Below are 17,552 nucleotides of genomic sequence, written 5' to 3' on the forward strand. Positions count from 1 at the left end.
ATCGTAGTAAAGAGAGGAATCCATTTTTGTAAAAGTGGAGATCGGATCTTATACCTCCACGGGATCGACAAAAGCCTGCGTGCTGCAGGCTTGACGGAGAGTTGATGAAGCGAAGCATGCTGATAACGTGTTCCGCAACTCCACCGGCGAGTCTGGTCCGAGGTTGCGGAGCAAGAGCGAGCGTCGTAAACGAAGTAGTCGAACACACAAAAGTAGATGAACACAGGGAAGTATGGTGTAGACTATCTTTATTAATCAATGATCAACTGTTATAATGATTGCTCCTCGTCTCTTTATATAGGGGTAAAGGGTCAAGGGATAAGTATCCACTTAATGTAAAGTGTGGAACCGAGGGGGCTAAGGCTGGTCATAGTGGGGAGTAACTTAGACTAGTAACATGCATATGTTACTAGTCTATGTTACTACCTCTATAGTGCATAGTATCAGAGATTAGTATCATAGGTGGTCTCATTTATTGTCATGCATGACACATAGTAGCATCACATTTATTATGTTACGGTATCTACCTATGTTACTATAACCATCTCTCTCTTCTTTAATTGCATGCCACATAAGCATGTTTGCGAGTCCCAAGTATATGATACTACTTATGTTACCTCACTATGGCCAGCCTAAACCGTGCATCGCACGTAGTAGCCGCCACCATCATGGTGGACCCGGTTTCTCAACAGAGATAACGGCTCACCTCGCTGCTTAAGAAGGTTTGATTTTTAAGACAAGTCCATACAGTTTTACAATCCCAAACTACCATCAAAATCTAAAACACGACCCTGAACTACAAATGTACTCTTCCAGATTGAATATAAGGGTAGTGCTTATAACCCTGAACTACAAATCTACTCTCCCAATAGTAGTTACATTCCTCAACTTTCAAAAGTGGGACACGAGACAACCATGTGGTGGTTTTTGACTGTTTTGAACCGGTTTTAACCAGTCAACATCCCCGTCAGTGCCAACTCGTCTGCTAGGTAACCATGCTCCTGAACTTGTATCAGGGTCTGTAGAACTCAGTCGACTGAGGCTTAACAGAGTCTCAGTCGAGTGACTTCAGTGTAGGTTTTTTGTTAGAAGCGGTACGGTTGGATGCTACAAGCAGAGACGAAAAATGTTGCGACGATATTGCAAGCAACGACCACAAATGCTATAACCGTTCTAACTAAAATGCTACAACCGTCAATGAAGGATGTTGCAACCGATGAGATGATTTGCTACAATCGATGAGGGACGACATGCTACAACCAGCAAGACGGATGCTACAGCAGGTAGAAAAAAATGTTGCAAACGATGGAAGAAAATGCTACAACGTTGACTGAGACTTGATTAAGTCTCACTCGACTGAGTTTTAGCAAAACCGATTGAATAATGCTTGCATTTTTATCTATTGGGAGAAACTTGTTGAAACTCTTCCAGATTGAATATAAGGGTAGTTTGACTTTTTGAGATTTTCTTGGAATTTATCTGGATTTTTTTGGCCATACTTTGACCCAAAATAACTTTGAATTTGTTTTTTTTCTATTCTTTCTACTTGATAAAGCTTGTTGAAACTTTAAAATGGGTTTTTGAGAAAACATTTAAAATTTTCTATTTTTTTATTTGGCCAAAATTTGACCCAAAATGGCTATGAATTTGAATTTTTGTTGTAAATTTTTTCTATTTCGCAACATTTGTTGAAACATTTCCAGATTGAACATAAGGGTAGTGTGGATTTTTGGGATTTGTTTCAAATTTTTCTGGGAACTTTCATTTTTGGAGTGTCATAGAATCACTCATATATTGATTGTAATAACATCTATCTTAGTTAGTTTGTCTTTGTTCTCGACTTCTTGTACCAACAAACAACACTAGATCCACAATGATCGATGGGCCCTGCATACGGGAAGGATTCTTACGGCCTATGAACAAAGCCTAATCTTTTTTGCTACCATCTCATCTCCCTAGTCATCATAGTGGATGTCCAAGGCACGTCTGATTCCAAACTAATGTCACACACGAGGAGGTAGTCCCTCTGGTGTGACAATGCAAAAGTGAGGCACATGTATATATGTGGACTTAACCGTAGTAGATGTGAGAAAATAAACATTAGCCGTCACAAGATCAATCTCATCTCCCCTGTGGCTATGGCCGTTGCATCGACACTGTAGGGAGGATTGGATGGGATTATTGTCTCTCATCAGTCCAGTAGCAGGTTTTGGTGTCGCGGTGATGTTGCTTCGACGGTGATGGCAATCTCGTCTAGAATAAAAGTCCTCCTACTTCATTATCACCATACTAGCCCAACTGCCTGTCAAAATCGAGGTGGTCTAGGGTTGAAGCGATTCAATGAGGTATTTTTAGGTACTTCAATGGATAGATTTCTTGATGCCAAGAAGAGCTATGGTGGTGCTACGATAGCAAGTTTATTTTTGGCTTCGATAAGAATGTGGGACATATAGTCATAGCTACAGTTTTTCCTTTATTTAGAGTCATGTTTTGTCAATGGATTAAAGTTATACTCCTACTATACTTGGTTGTATCCAACATTTTTTGAATGCCATAATATAAAGTATAAACCATATTTGACACAATTGTAACAGACAAAAGACACACAATTGAATTGGCGGTGACACCCTAATCGCATAGCTGCTCACATACACATACATACACTCACCGCTATAAACGCGCGCACACACACACACATCCTACCCTAATGAACACCTCCGAAATACTGAGCCGACACAATATTTTGAGATTGACAAAGTCAACATAGACGCTTCATAGTTGAAGGAAAAAATGCAAGTATTGGTGCTAAATTTAGAACTTGAACCCTAGTGGGCTGGTTGACCACAAGGAACATAACTTGATGAGTTATGCTCAGTTCGCTCCTAATGCATAAACTTGTTCAGTGTGGAGGAAAGATCCTCGTTGTGGTATTGAAGTGAAAAAATTTCACCCTCCGGAAATGACCAATGCGTCTCGCCTGGGAGGATGTAGAAGACTTCACCAAAATCAACAAAATAAATAGCATTTGGTTCTACCTCCCCACAGGCTAAAACAGACTTGCTGAAGAGTTTGCTGATGAAAAGCGTTTGGCCACCTAGCTCACCGCCGGAGATCGGAACCCATGCACCTGCATTGAAATCGGCCACGAAAACCTCCATCTTGCAAGTGAATCTCATATTCGCTTCTCGAATCACCATGAGAAGCTTCCCGCATGACTCGACCAAGAACCGAAAGATCATAGAGTCGACTTCAACTTGGATGCCGTAGCCTACCATGCCATCCCTAGCTTTCAACACCATGACGTGATTAGGACGTTTGGCTTTGCCCTCTGCGCTAAGAAGCTCATCGTTATCCTTCTCAGCCTCACCATTGTTTTGCCCGTCACCCACATAGCCTCTGTTGTTTCCGTCCTCGTCCTCATCATTGTCTGCTACATTGGCGTCACCAATGTTGCTCCAGATGACCTGCTCAATACTAGTGGCCATGGGTATGCCGTCGAGATCGTCAAAGGTGATAGGGAGCCAGATAAGCTCCTCGTCCATGGTGATTCCCCATAATTTGTCCCCAAGAAATGCAACGTCGATGATGACGCCCCAATTTATTTGCGGCTGTGGTAAAAGTGCACCCTTCCCTCGCTGAATTGAAAATATAGGGAGATCCTTGTTGTTGGTCATAACTACGATGGGGTCATCTGGGGTCGATCGCATGAGTACCTTGCGGATCATGAAAAACTCGGAGACATCACCGATGACGGCCTCCAGCTCCGGGAGCGGCACAGTTTCCCTTGAAAGGATTGTGCAAGAAGTAGGCATGCCTTTCCTCGCCGTGCGTCCAATCGAGGACGATGGCTGGCGTTGGGAGGTCGCCGAAAACAGTCCCGTGAAACGGCGCTCGGCACTGACCGAAGGTAGTGGTTTTTCAGGAGACGAAATGGAGTACCAGGAACGGCAGACTGCGTCGATCCACGGCAGCTGCCGCTGGTAGGGGCAGGGGACCGAGCGCCAGGAACGGCACACGGAGCTAAAGCGAGCGCGATCGGCCGGGTCTGGGAGGCCCGCGACGATGAGGCCTAGGAGGTCCTGTGGGAGTTCGGACCACGGAGGCGGCGGCGATGGGACGGCGCGCCATGAACTGCACGTCGCTCGGAGGCCGGCGACGATGGGAGCGAGGAGGTTTTCAGGCCACGGTGACGGCGATGTCATCTATCTATGCTGCTTGATTAGGATCTGCAGAGTTGATTGGGTCCGGCGAGTAAATAGGATACAGAAGTTGGATCCTGACCGGGATTGATTGAAGCGAGTCATGGACCCATGGTCGAATTGAAACTTGATAGGACAGTGACGAGCTAAGTACTCGTGATGGATACGAAGTACTTTAAAAAAAGAACAGCTTGAACTTTATTAATTAGAAATAAGAGTTACATCGTCTATCAGAAGAGTTACACGATTTTCCATGGGCTCCTCTATCCAATCCCTAGCCATGGAACATTTTGCTAATCTAGCAAGCTCATGAGCTACTTTGTTCGCTTCTCTATTACAATGTTCAAAACTGGTTTGTGAAAAATCATAGGCTATAAAAAAACAATCCTCAAAACTTGCCGCCGCCGCTCCCGCAGACTCTCCACCGTTCTTCATTGTGTCAATGACATCCATATTATCATAATTGATAATGAGACGATTGCAGCCCGTTTTTTGTGCCAACAGTAAACCAAACCTGAGTGCTAACGCCTTCGCTGTCAGAGCATCCGCACAGTACTGAATCTTCCAGTTACCACCTACTATGAAATTCCCTTTGTCATCTCTGATAACAGCACCCGCTGTGCCCCGAAGCTGATCATGATCAAAAGAAGCATCCACATTCAATTTAACAAACCCCATGGGAGGTCTGTGCCATCCTTCATTCTTTCTCTTTGCTTTAGGTGAGTGGGCATTTACATAATTTGCTGTTATAGCCCTAATCCCCATGGAGGTTTGAGACGCCTCTTGAGACTTACCCTCATGGACTAGTTTCCGTCTATTCCACCATAAATACCAAGCAGCTATAGCGATTAGTTCCCCTGCATTCCGGGAGCCCAAGATAGGTAATTCATGATCAGGCATAAGGAGTAAGAATTCAAGGACTGCCTCTCCTGCACGGTCAATGATGCAGGCTTTTTTTACCACTTCATACAACCCCAAATATTCCCACACTTCTTTTGCCTTATGGCACAGAATAATATATGTTTCGTGTCCTCTTGCCCATCCAAACATGCTGCGCATATTGGCTGAGTTTTTATATGTCTGTTGGCCAGTGCAACGCGACACGGTAGAGTCCCGTGGAGCGTCCGCCAAATAAAAATTTTAACCTTCGCCGGACAAGCTAATTTCCAGATCTTACCCCAAATAGGATTGACCTTACTACTACCCATGCCATCTGAGTATTCCAATTTCCTCCCATGCTGTTTTTTCCATTCCTCCACATACGCTGATCGTACAGTGTATAAACCATTTTTTGTATAACTCCATGCAATAAAGTCTGACATATTGTGCATAGGGATTGGGATCGCTAGGACTCTACGGGCATCAATTGGCCACAAAGTTCGTCTCACCAAATCTTCATCCCAACAATTCGTGATTGGGTTAATAAGATCAGAAACTTTCGTCAGGAGATTCCCCCTTCTCGGTGTAATAATTTTCCTATCTGCACAATTTGGGATCCATGCATCTCTCCATGTGTCAATCTTTTCTCCTGTTCCGACTCTCCATATATAGCCATTCCTGAGTGAAACCACTCCTGCCATAATACTTTGCCACGTAAAAGAGGAGCCCTTTTTTAATACCGCGCTCATCAAATCGCCCTTCGGGAAATACTTTGCTCTTAGGATTGTTGCACATAACGATTCAGGATTTTCCAAGAGGCGCCATGCTTGTTTCGCTAACAAAGCCAGGTTAAAACAGTGTATATCACGGAAACCCATTCCACCTTGGTCTTTTGGAACACACATCTTCCACCACGCCATCCAGTGCATCCTTTTCTGATTGTCCTCGTCACCCCACCAGAATTGCGACATCGCGTCTATGATTCCTTTGCAAATATTTTTAGGAATTTTAAAGACGGACATTGCATATGTTGGGATAGCTTGAACAACAGACTTAAGCAAAATTTCCTTTCCACCAGCCGATAACAACTTTTCTTTCCATCCACTAATCTTCATAATAGTACGAAAGCTTATTTATTTGCTGTGAACAACACGTCACGCCAGATCGAAAGCTTCGTTTGTCCCGAGTTGGCATTAAACAGTCGCCTCGCAAACAAGGTGGATTCAGCAATGATATTTTTTTTGAAAGATCCAGCAATTGTTGGCCTTGCATGATCATTAGCAGAGAGCAACAAGAATACAAAATGAGGTGGAGGCGCACGATGCCTTTTCTCCTAGGCTCTCGCGACTCCTGGACGACGAGCGGTTCCTAGGGCTTTGAGCACTTTCTGGGTCTCCGATTCCGTCGTTGATCCTTCTTTTCCCCCATCTTCGATCGGATCTCCTGCTACCCCTGGTGCTTGCGTCTCCTGGATCTGGTCTTTGCTCGGGGTGATTAAGGGGCCTTCTTTGTATCGCTGCCCACCCTTGGCAGGGCCAGTTTCTTCGGGTTCGTCGCGTACCCATGGCAGGGACTCGAGATGTGGGGGGATCACTGGCCTTTGGGGCCAGAGAGTTTGCACCGGGCGGCGGTGATGGCGATGCCACCCGGGCGCGTCCAATCGCTGGGGGGTCGACAGCGGCCCCAACTCCATCTCCCTCGGCGGGGGTTTCATCCTCGGCGACCCGCGTGGCGGATCATGTTGAGGAGATGATGGAACGACTTCGTCTGACGGCTGTCGAGGCGAAACCCGTGGTGCTGGATGATGAGGATGAAGCGGATTTGGTAGCTCCGGATTGCGCGCTGGTGGGGAAGGTTCTATCCCCGAACATCCTACATATTCAGACTATCTCTTCTGCTATGAGACCTGCTTGGGGCAACCCAAGGGGATTGCTGCTCCATCTCTACAGGGACAATGTTTTTGTTGCTAAATTTGGTACCCAGGCGGATAGAACCAGGGTGATCGAGGGCTCGCCTTGGATGGTGGGCAAGCACACGGTCATGCTCAAGGTTTTTGACCTGAATACTCAACCCCTTCAAGTCAGTTTTGATCGTCTGGCTATTTGGGCCCGTATAATGAACTTACCTCCAAGGTTGATGAAAGCATAACTTGGCCTGGAGTTTGCAAAGCCTATTGGTAATATCATCAAGGTTGATGCTGATTCGGATGGGCGCTGCTGGGGAGGATATATGCGTGCACGGGTGGAGATTTCTGTTGGTGAACCACTCGTGCGTTATGTGACAGTAACTTCAGTCAAGCTTCAATCGACGGACACTTATTCGGTGATGTACGAGAGACTGCCTTTTCACTGTTACTCGTGCGGCCTCCTGGGCCATTCTTCTGTACTATGCCCATCTCCAGGTGTCCGGGATGTGAATGGTGACCTCCCATATGCAGCTAAGAGGATATGTGTTCAGGATGAGGCACAACAGGGCGGGCGGTTCGAAGTCCTCTACGGCTTCGTCGTCTGCGGGTTCTGATGGAAGAGAAGGCGGCCAACGGCCTACTACCTCTGGTCGGGCCAAAGCTGCTGCCACTATGGTCTCGGAAGCGGCTGAGGGTGAGGTCTCTTCTCCTATCAAACGAGCTGGGAGAGGCCATGGCCGTACCCCCTCCTCCCGAGGGCGAGGGAGGGGTCGGAGTGCTGCTACAAGCAAGGAGCTGTTTTCAGGCAGTCATGACACTGTGGGTACATCCGGACATAAGAGGAAGGCGGCAAAAGCTAAGGCCCCTTTGGTGATCTGTGACAAGGCGTCTTTTGATGCAAATGATCTTTCTTTGGTCTTGGCAACGGACCCCCTCGCTGCTAATATTGATGTGGAGCAGCTAGGTGATGAGGACTCGAACAAAAAACAACGCACATCAGACTCTCGATCGGCGGATCCGGCGGCGGCTGCGACGCAGCCCCGCCCTACGCAATGAGTATCATCTGCTGGAACTGTCGAGGCCTGGGGTCGATCTGTCGAGCTTCGCTGGCTTGTGAAGCTCTACCGACCCTCCCTCCTCTTTCTTTCTGAAACAAAGATGGAGGGATTCGCGGGTGAGGAATTTCATGTGGTCATTGGGTTTTTCGGGCTGTTATGCTATCAGTAGAGAGGGGCTCAGTGGCGGTCTTGCTTTGTTTTGGACACATGCAGCAAATGTTATGGTTAAGGCAACCAACAAGAGATGCGTTGATGTTTAGGTGAAACTTGATGAGGGTTTGCTGTGGAGAGCGACGTTTGTCTACGGCGAGCCAAGAAGAGAGGATAGACCAATCTTTTGGGAACTTCTACGATGGATGCATCATTCCTGGACGGGTCCATGGTTATGCTGTGGTGACTTCAACGAGGTGCTTACTGGTGATGAACACTGCGAGCCCAGAGACATGCTAGATTCTCAAATGGCTACTTTTAGGGATTGCATGTTGGACTGTGGATTGACTGACTTAGGATTTTCCGGTCCTAAGTTCACGTGGTGTAACAGACAGGACCCCAACAGTAATGTTCGCTGTTGCTTGGATCGAGCCATGGCGAATAGTGACTTCTCCAACTTTTTTGAGGCTTGCAATGTGGAGAATATTATCGCCACCACATCTGACCACTATCCGGTCCTTGTTCGTCTACAGGAAGATTCTCACATGCACCGTACGATCCCAGTGCAGCAAGGTTTCAGGTTTGAGGCCATGTGGCTGCGTGCGGCTGACTATCGTGAAACTCTTGAGCAGGCTTGGTCGGCGGGCAGAGATGGCTTGTCGACTTTGAGCTCGACCTGGACGAACCTCAAGGGGGTGGCTAGCTCTCTGCGCTCCTGGAGCAAGGAGGCCTTCGGTTCTATTCATAAGAATATAGGCAAGATGGAACGTCGCCTTGCTACCATTAGGGTGTCACTGCCCTCCCCGTCTTCGCTTGCTGAGGAGAAACATATTGAAGGTCAGTTATGCGAGATGTTTGAGCGTGAAGAGATTATGGAGAGGCAGCGGTCTCGAGTGGACTGGCTCAAAGCCGGTGACCGTAACACGGGGTTTTTCAAGCCCGTGCAACGGCCAGGCGGAGAACAAATAAAATCCACTCTTTCCTTCGGGATGATGGCTCGGTCTGTTCTACTCAAAGTCAGATAAAACAGTTGGTGCAGGCCTATTATGAGCAGCTCTTCACGTCCAAGCCACGCACGGCTGCTGATGAGCTTCTGCAGGCGATCCCGAGTAAAGTTTTCAATGAAATGAATGCTGAGTTGTGCAGGCCGTATACTAATGAGGAAATTAGGGCTGCCTTGTTTCAGATGGGGCCGACCAAGGCACCAGGTCCGGATGGTTTCCCGGCTCTCTTCTACCAAAATCACTGGGAGTTCTTGGGTGATGACATTTGTCATGCGGTTCGTGGCTTTCTGGAGGGAAGGCCAATCCCTAAAGGTTTCTGCGATTCAGTTATTGTCTTGATCCCAAAGACTTCCAAACCAAAACTGTTGAAGAACTTCCGTCCTATCAGTCTGTGCAATGTTCTTTACAAGATTGCTTCCAAAGTTCTTGCCAATCGCCTGAAATCTATTCTGCCTGTGGTGGTCTCGGAGAGTCGGAGTGCCTTTGTTCCTGGCAGGTTGATCACGGATAACACCCTTATTGCTTATGAGTGCCTTCACACCATCCGGAATCAACGTCTGAAGAAACCCTTCTTTGCCCTAAAGATCGATATGATGAAGGCCTATGATCGTGTGGAGTGGAGCTATCTGCACCAGTGTCTGACCAAATTGGGCTTTGCATCTTCATGGATTGAGACTGTGATGCAATGTATGACTAATGTCCGGTATGCTGTGCGTGTTAATGGGGAGTTAACTGAACCGGTGATTCTTTCTTGTGGGATTCGGCAAGGGGACCCAATAAGCCCATATCTTTTCCTCTTATGCTCGGAAGGTTTGTCTAGTGTGCTATTTCAAAAGGAGGCTCGTGGCGAGCTACATGGGATTTGTAACGGCCGTCATGGCCCATCTATCTCATACCTCCTGTTCGCGGACGATAGTATCTTCTTTGCGAAGAGTGATTTTCAGAGTGTGGCCTCTTTGGAGTCTACACTAAGCTCCTACTGCTCAGGTTCAGGCCAGGCTATTAATAAAGACAAGTCTGCTCTCTTCTTTGGCCGTCATTGTCCCACGAGTGTCAAGGACAGGGTTAAGGCTCAGTTGGGAATTAGCAACGAATCCTTTAAGGATTCATATTTGGGTATGCCGACGGAGGTTGGTAACTCTCCCACGAGCACTTTCAAGTTTCTGGTTGATAAGGCGTGGAAGAACATTTTGGTTGGTAGGATTGGCCTATGTCTCGAGCCGGTACTGAAACTTTGCTGAAATCAAAGACACATGCTATCCCAACCTTCATCTCTAGCTGCTTCCATCTGCCCGTGGCTATCTGTGAGAAGTTCATGCAAATTGTATCTGATCAATGGTGGGGCCGTGAGGATGGCAAAAAGAAAATGCATTGGCGGTCCTGGGAGTGGCTCTCTACTCCGAAGTCCCTCGGGGGCATGGGCTTCAAGGATTTGGCGCTCTTCAACCAAGCTATGTTGGGCAAACAAGGATGGAGGCTTCTGACTGACCCTGATTCTTTGTGTGCTCGAGTTCTAAAGGGAAGGTATTTTCCTTTTGGTGATTTTTGGAATGCTTCTGCTCCCAGTTCTTCCTCGGCTACTTGGCGTGCTATTTTGCATGGGAGGGACTTGCTAAAGAAAGGTGTGCAATGGGGCATAGGAGATGGCAGGAGTACTCTCATTCTAAAGGATCACCGGATCCCTTCCACTCCACCGGCTTTGCTTCAAACTCTTTCTCCCATCCCAAACACGGCTACAGTTCACTGCTTGCTTGATGAAGAGCATGGAGGCTGGAATGAGGAATCTATACGTGCTTTTTTCCCTCAAGAGGTGGCTGATGAGATCCTCAAGATTAATGTGAACCTGGAGGGTGGCCCGGACTATGTACGCCGGCCGTTTACAAGGTATGGACACTACTCGGTTCGCTCAGCATACAATATGGCCAGGACGAGCTTGTTCTTGTTGGCGCGCAGTGCTAATGGTGGCGGCCAGAATTCAAGTTGGTCTTCGGAGGACAAGATGTGGAAGAAAATATGGAACATCCAGGTACCGAACAAGATGAAGATATTGCTGTGGAGGTTTGTTCACAACTGCCTGCCATCGGGAGAACAGTTGCAGCGTCGTCAGGTCCCAACTAGGATGGATTGCGTGTTCTGTGGTAGAGCTGAAGGGATTGAGCACGCATTGCTATTTTGTGGCCATGCTCGGCTGGTCTGCGAGGAGATCAAGGAGGGTTTTGGCATCAAACTCTGTCGTTCGTCTTTCACTTCTCCTAAGTAGTGGATTTCCAAACTGTTTGGCCGGTGCTCCGACAAGGAAATTTCTGTCATCACGGTCTCATTATGGCACATCTGGGAAGCCCGCAATGCCGCTCGCAATGAACCGGAGCCTCCTCACCCGAAGCGGACTGCGGCGAGGTCCATGGCGTATGTGGAGATGATATTCCAGCACCTTTTCAAACCGGCCTCCGGCCCTGGACGTGTTTCTTCAGGGACGGACTTTCGTTGGATTCCGCCTCTGCCTGGTATGCTTCTGGTTTCCTCGGATGCAGCGGTGTCCTCTGACCGTGCGTCTTCTGCGGCTGGGGTGGTGGTGCAGGATCACTCAGGCCTGTGTGTGGCGGCTGCCTCCGAACCTTTGCCCGGTGTCTCATCGCCAGAGCTGGCTGAGGCCTTGGCGCTCCGCCGGGCGGTGGAGCTGGTGGGCGAGCAGAACTTTGATCGGGTGATCTTTCAATCCGATTGCCTCTCGGTGGTTCAAAGGATTAACTCTCCACTCCGGGACAGGTCCATGGTGGGTTCGATCATCGCGGATATCAAGATGGCGTCTTGTGCCTTGTCTTCGGTCTCTTTTATGCATGTTCGTCGGCATTGTAATATTTTAGCTCATGTTTAGCTAAGTCTAGTTTGAACTCTGTGAGTCCTTGTGTTTTTCTTTCTGCTCCGGATTGCATCCGGGAGACTCTATGTAATCTGTTTGCTTGATTAATAAAGGCCGACGTTCTCCAAAAAAAAGAATACAAAATGAGGTAGATCCTACGATCGAGTTAAGAACAACCGAAAAACAAAACTGGCCCAAGGGGCTCTGGGAGGATTGCCATATCGGCTCTCCTCATCGTGTCTATAACTAATCTCTCATGGCGGTTCCCCAAAAGGGGCTCTCCATACATCTGGCGCCGGTCAACCTCCATAACTGAATTGAGTGGCTCTCCATACAGCAGGTAAGGAGCAGCAGAGATATGGCCCCCTTCCTCCATCTTGTGTTAATCTCGTCGTGAATTCACCGCATGGTTGCCGTGCTGGATAGGTGGTGCCACTCCGGCTTTGGAAGTCGCAAGAAAGATGTGCACAACAAAAACTACACTGGCGGTACTCATCTCCACACACACACACACACACACACACACCTGCTCCAAACGACAAACCACCCAAGCTAACACGCTCTGCAAGTCATTACATCCACACTTACCTCCTCGAAACTTTTGTCAAGTCAATTTCTATGTTACACGCTGTCATAGTTCAGTCTCGTTTTGTGATCTTCGAGATGTACGCTCGGCCGATGACCACCCGGAGGTACGATGCCGCGGTGACGGCAAGCCCGGCGAGAAGGATGAGCCTGTCGGAGGTCGTGCACTACACCGCGTAGACCCTCAGACCGATGGTGTTCCAGTAATTCTCGGTCCATACAGGGTCTGCGGCACCCATAGGGTCCGAGGAGTTTGCTGGAAGAACGTACCTAAAACAAGCGACCAAAAGTACAACATTTCAGACAAGTAAATAGTACCTCCGTATCAAGATATAAGATGTTTTTAGACTGGTTTATAGCGTGCAAAAACGTCTTATATTTGATACGGAGGTCGTAACTCGTAAGAAGGAAACAACATATTGCTCAAACAAGAATGGCATGTGGTTAAACTAAATGGTCAAAAAATGAGAGTAATATAGGTATCCTGGCTTGTTCTTCACAGCACGAGGACTCCCGTCCCCCGCGTCCCTCTCTGAGGCGACTCGGGGGAACCCTAGCTCCTTCCGCCGCCGGCCCTCCTCCACCCTCCCTCCCCCCTCGCCGCCGCCGAGGGACACAGCCGGGCAAAGCCTAGGCAGTGCCGGCGGCGGCGGGTGATACGTCTCCGTCGTATCTATAATTTTTGATTGTTCCATGCCAATATTCTACAACTTCCATATATTTTTTGGCAACTTTTTATACTATTTTTGAGACTAACATATTGATCTAGTGCCCAGTGCCAGTTCCTGTCTGTTGCATGTTTTTGGTTTCGCAGAATATCCATATCAAACGGAGTCCAAACGGGATAAAAACGGACGGAGCTTATTTTTGGAATATTTGGAAAATCTGGGAGAAAGATCAACGCGAAACGATGCCCGAGGTGGCCACGAGGCAGGGGCCCACGCCCATACTAGGAGGGCGCGCCCCCACCCTCATGGGCCACCCGTAGGCGGTTGATGCCCTTCTTCGGCCGCAAGAAAGCTAATTTTTGGAAAAAAAATCATGGCGAAAATTTCAGTCCAATCGGAGTTACGGATCTCCATATATACCTGAAACGGTGAAAAGGCAGCAGAACAGAACGCAGAAACAGAGAAAGATAGAGAGACAGATCCAATCTCGGAGGGGCTCTCAACCCTCCCACGCCATGGAGACCATGGACCAGAGGGGAAACCCTTCTCCCATCTAGGGAGAAGGTCAAGGAAGAAGAAGAAGGAGGGGGGGGGGCTCTCTCCCCCTCGCTTCCGGTGGCACCGGAACGCCGCCGGGGGCCATCATCATCACCGCGATCTACACCAACACCTCCGCCATCTTCACCAACATCTCCATAACTTACCCCCCTCTATCTACAGCGGTCCACTCTCCCGCAACCCGTTGTACCCTCTACTTGAACATGGTGCTTTATGCTTCATATTATTATCCAATGATGTGTTGCCATCCTATGATGTCTGAGTAGATTTTCGTTGTCCTATCGGTGGTTGATGAATTGCTATGATTGATTTAATTTGCTTGTGGTTATGTTGCTGTTCTTTGGTGCCCATCATATGAGCGCGCCCGTGGATCACACCTTAGGGTTAGTTGTATGTTGATAGGACTATTTATTGGAGGGCAAGAGTGACAGAAGCTTCAACCTAGCAGAGAAATTGATGCATACGAGATTGAAGGGGGACCAATATATCTTAATGCTATGGTTGGGTTTTACCTTAATGAACGTTAGTAGTTGCGGATGCTTGCTAATAGTTCTAATTATAAGTGCATAGAATTCCAAGTCAGGGATGACATGCTAGCAGTGGCCTCTCACACATAATACCTGCTATCGGTCTAGTAAAGTAGTCAATTGCTTAAGGGACAATTTCGCAACTCCTACCACCACTTTTCCGCACTCGCTATATTTACTTTATTGCTTCTTTACTTACAAAAGTCCCTAGCTTTTATTTATGCTCTCTTTATTTTCTTGCAAACCTATCCAAAAGTACCTACAAAGTACTTCTAGTTTCATACTTGTTCTAGGTAAAGCGAACGTCAAGCGTGCTTAGAGTTGTATCGGTGGTCGATAGAACTTGAGGGAATATTTGTTCTACCTTTAGCTCCTCGTTGGGTTCGACACTCTTACTTATCGAAAACTGTTGCGATCCCCTATACTTGTGGGTTATCAAGACCTTTTTCTGGCGCCGTTGCCGGGGAGTTATAGCGTGGGGTGAATATTCTCGTGTGTGCTTGTTTGCTTTATCACTAAGTAATTTTTATTTGCTGTTCTTAGTTGTTCTCTATCTTTAGTTATGGATATGGAACACGAAATACCAAAAAATTAGGTGTACTTGCTACTCATGGAGATGAGGAACTTCCTAAAACCCTCGATGCTCAATATGTGCAAAATATTATGTACCACTTTGATAATCCTGAGAAAACCTCATTCAATTTGGTAATGGGAGTAACGTTGGATCAACGTGAAAACTTTAGGGATTATCGCTTGACACAAAAAGGGAAACTATTATGGGATCAAATTTATATATTGAAGTGGTATGCTCGGCAAGTATGCTTGAATTATGATTATACTTGTTTCTCTAGGATGAATGCTCCACACCTCCCCTTTCTATGCAAATTTAATGATAATGAAATCTTGGCTTCTTATGCTAGAGGTATATATGATTACTATGATGTGGAACAAATAGAAGAATTTGTTGCTTTTAAGGGTGCTTATGAAATTGAATTTATGTTTGAAAAGTATGAAGCTTTTGATGATGATGTTTATAGGCCTGAAAATTTAGCTATCCTAAAATATTGCTATGATAATTATGAATATAATGCCTATATTAATGCATTTATTGAGAAAGTCTCCGCTATCCAAGAAGAGAATAATATTTTGCAGGAATCTATGGAAGAAGAAATTGATGAAACAGTGAGCTCATTGGATGAAAAAGATGAGGAGGAGAGCGAAGAACAAAAGGAGGAAGAGCGGATTAGCTACCCGTGCCCACCTTATAATGAGAGTAACTCTTCACCTCATACATTGTTTAATTTCCCTTCATGCTTACCGAAGGATGAATGCTATGATAATTGTTATGATCCCGTTGATTCTTTTGAAATATCCCTTTTTGATGATGCTTGCTATGCTTGTGGCCAAGATGCCAATATGAATTATGCTTATGGAGATGAACTTGCTATAGTTCCTTATGTTAAATATGAAATTGTTCCTATTGCACCCACGCATGTTAGTCCTATTATCCTTTTGAATTCTCCCGATTATACTATATCGGAGAAGTTTGCACTTATTAAGGATTATATTGATAGGTTGCCTTATACCGTTGCACATGATGATTTTGATAGATATAATATGCATGTGCTTGCTGCTCCTACTTGCAATTATTATGAGAGAGGAACTATATCTCCACCTCTCTATGTTTCCAACACGATAAAATTGCAAGAAACTGTTTATACTATGCATTGGCCTTTACTTTGTGTGCATGAATTGTTCTTTTATGACATGCCGATGCATAGGAAGAGAGTTATACTTCATTGTTGTATGATATATGTTGCTTTGTGCTCATTACTAAATTACAAATCATTGCTAATTAAATTGGCTTTGATATACCTTGGGATCCGGGTGGATTCACTACTTGAGCACTTTATGCCTAGCTTAATGGCTTTAAAGAAAGCGCTGCCAGGGAGACAACCCAGAAGTTTTAGAGAGTCATTTATTTCTGTTGATTGCTTTCATATAGTTTAAAAACAACAAAAATAAATATGGGAACCCAAAACTTTTCATAAAGAAAAGTGAAAGTGAGAAAGACGAGCATTGTGAAAGTGGGGGACGTCCTTAAACTTGTTCATGCCCATGGGAACTTTGTGAATCTTAATTACAGAAACTTTTTAATAAAAATAATTATACCCTTGTACAATTCCATTGTATTATAAAAATAATGTGCCAAGGTTTGCCTTTAGGATGTTTACAATGCTTGTTGGTTCGTACGGTGCAGGACAGAAACTTTGGCTGTAGTGCGCGAATTTTAATTTTTTACTGGAACGTCAAATGGTTCTGACTCTTTTTGCACTGTCTTGCTGTACAAATTTTTTATTTTTCCTAATTTTGGCAGAATTTTTCAAGTATCAGAAGTATGGTGAATGTTCAGATTATTACAGTCTGTTCTGTTTTAGACAGATTCTGTTTTTGATGCATAGTTTGCTTGTTTTGATGAAACTATCAACTTATATCAGTGGATTAAGCCATGGACAAAGCTATATTACATTAGACACAATGCAAAAACAAAATATGAATTGGTTTGCAACAGTACTTAGAATAGTGATTTGCTTTATTATACTAACGGATCTTACCGAGTTTTCTATTGAAGTTTTGTGTGGATGAAGTGTTCGATGATCGAGAAGGTCTCGATGTGAGAAGAAGGAAGAGAGGCAAGAGATCAAGCTTGGGGATTCCCGAGGCACCCCAAGTAAATATTCAAGGAGACTCAAGCATCTAAGCTTGATGATGCCCCGGAAGGCATCCCCTCTTTCTTCAACAAATATCGGTATGTTTTCGGATTCGTTTCATTCATGTGATATGTGCAAATCTTGAAGCGTCTTTTGCATTTAGTTTTCATTTTTTTTTATTTTATGCACCATGCTGGTATGCGATGGTCCTTGGTTGATTTATAGAATGCTCTTTGCACTTCACTTATATTTTTTGAGTATGGCTTTATAAAATGCTTCATGTGCTTCACTTATATCATTTGAAGTTTGGATTGCCTGTTTCTCTTCACTTAGACAACCGCCATTTGTAGAATGCTCTTTTGCTTCACTTATATTTTTTAGAGCGTGGGCATATATTTTGTAGAAAGAATTAAACTTTCGTGCTTCACTTATATCTATTTAGAGAGA

General features: G+C 45.7%; 1 pseudogene; it reads right to left on the minus strand.

Annotated features, from left to right (window-relative positions):
• Nucleotides 1–2,899: 2,899 nt before the first annotated feature.
• Nucleotides 2,900–4,964, minus strand: LOC147966011 (uncharacterized; annotated as a pseudogene).
• Nucleotides 4,965–17,552: the final 12,588 nt, after the last annotated feature.

This window comes from Triticum urartu, chromosome 6A (genome assembly GCF_056163025.1).
Source record: "Triticum urartu cultivar PI428250 chromosome 6A, HENAU_Tu73, whole genome shotgun sequence".
NCBI lineage: Eukaryota > Viridiplantae > Streptophyta > Magnoliopsida > Poales > Poaceae > Triticum > Triticum urartu.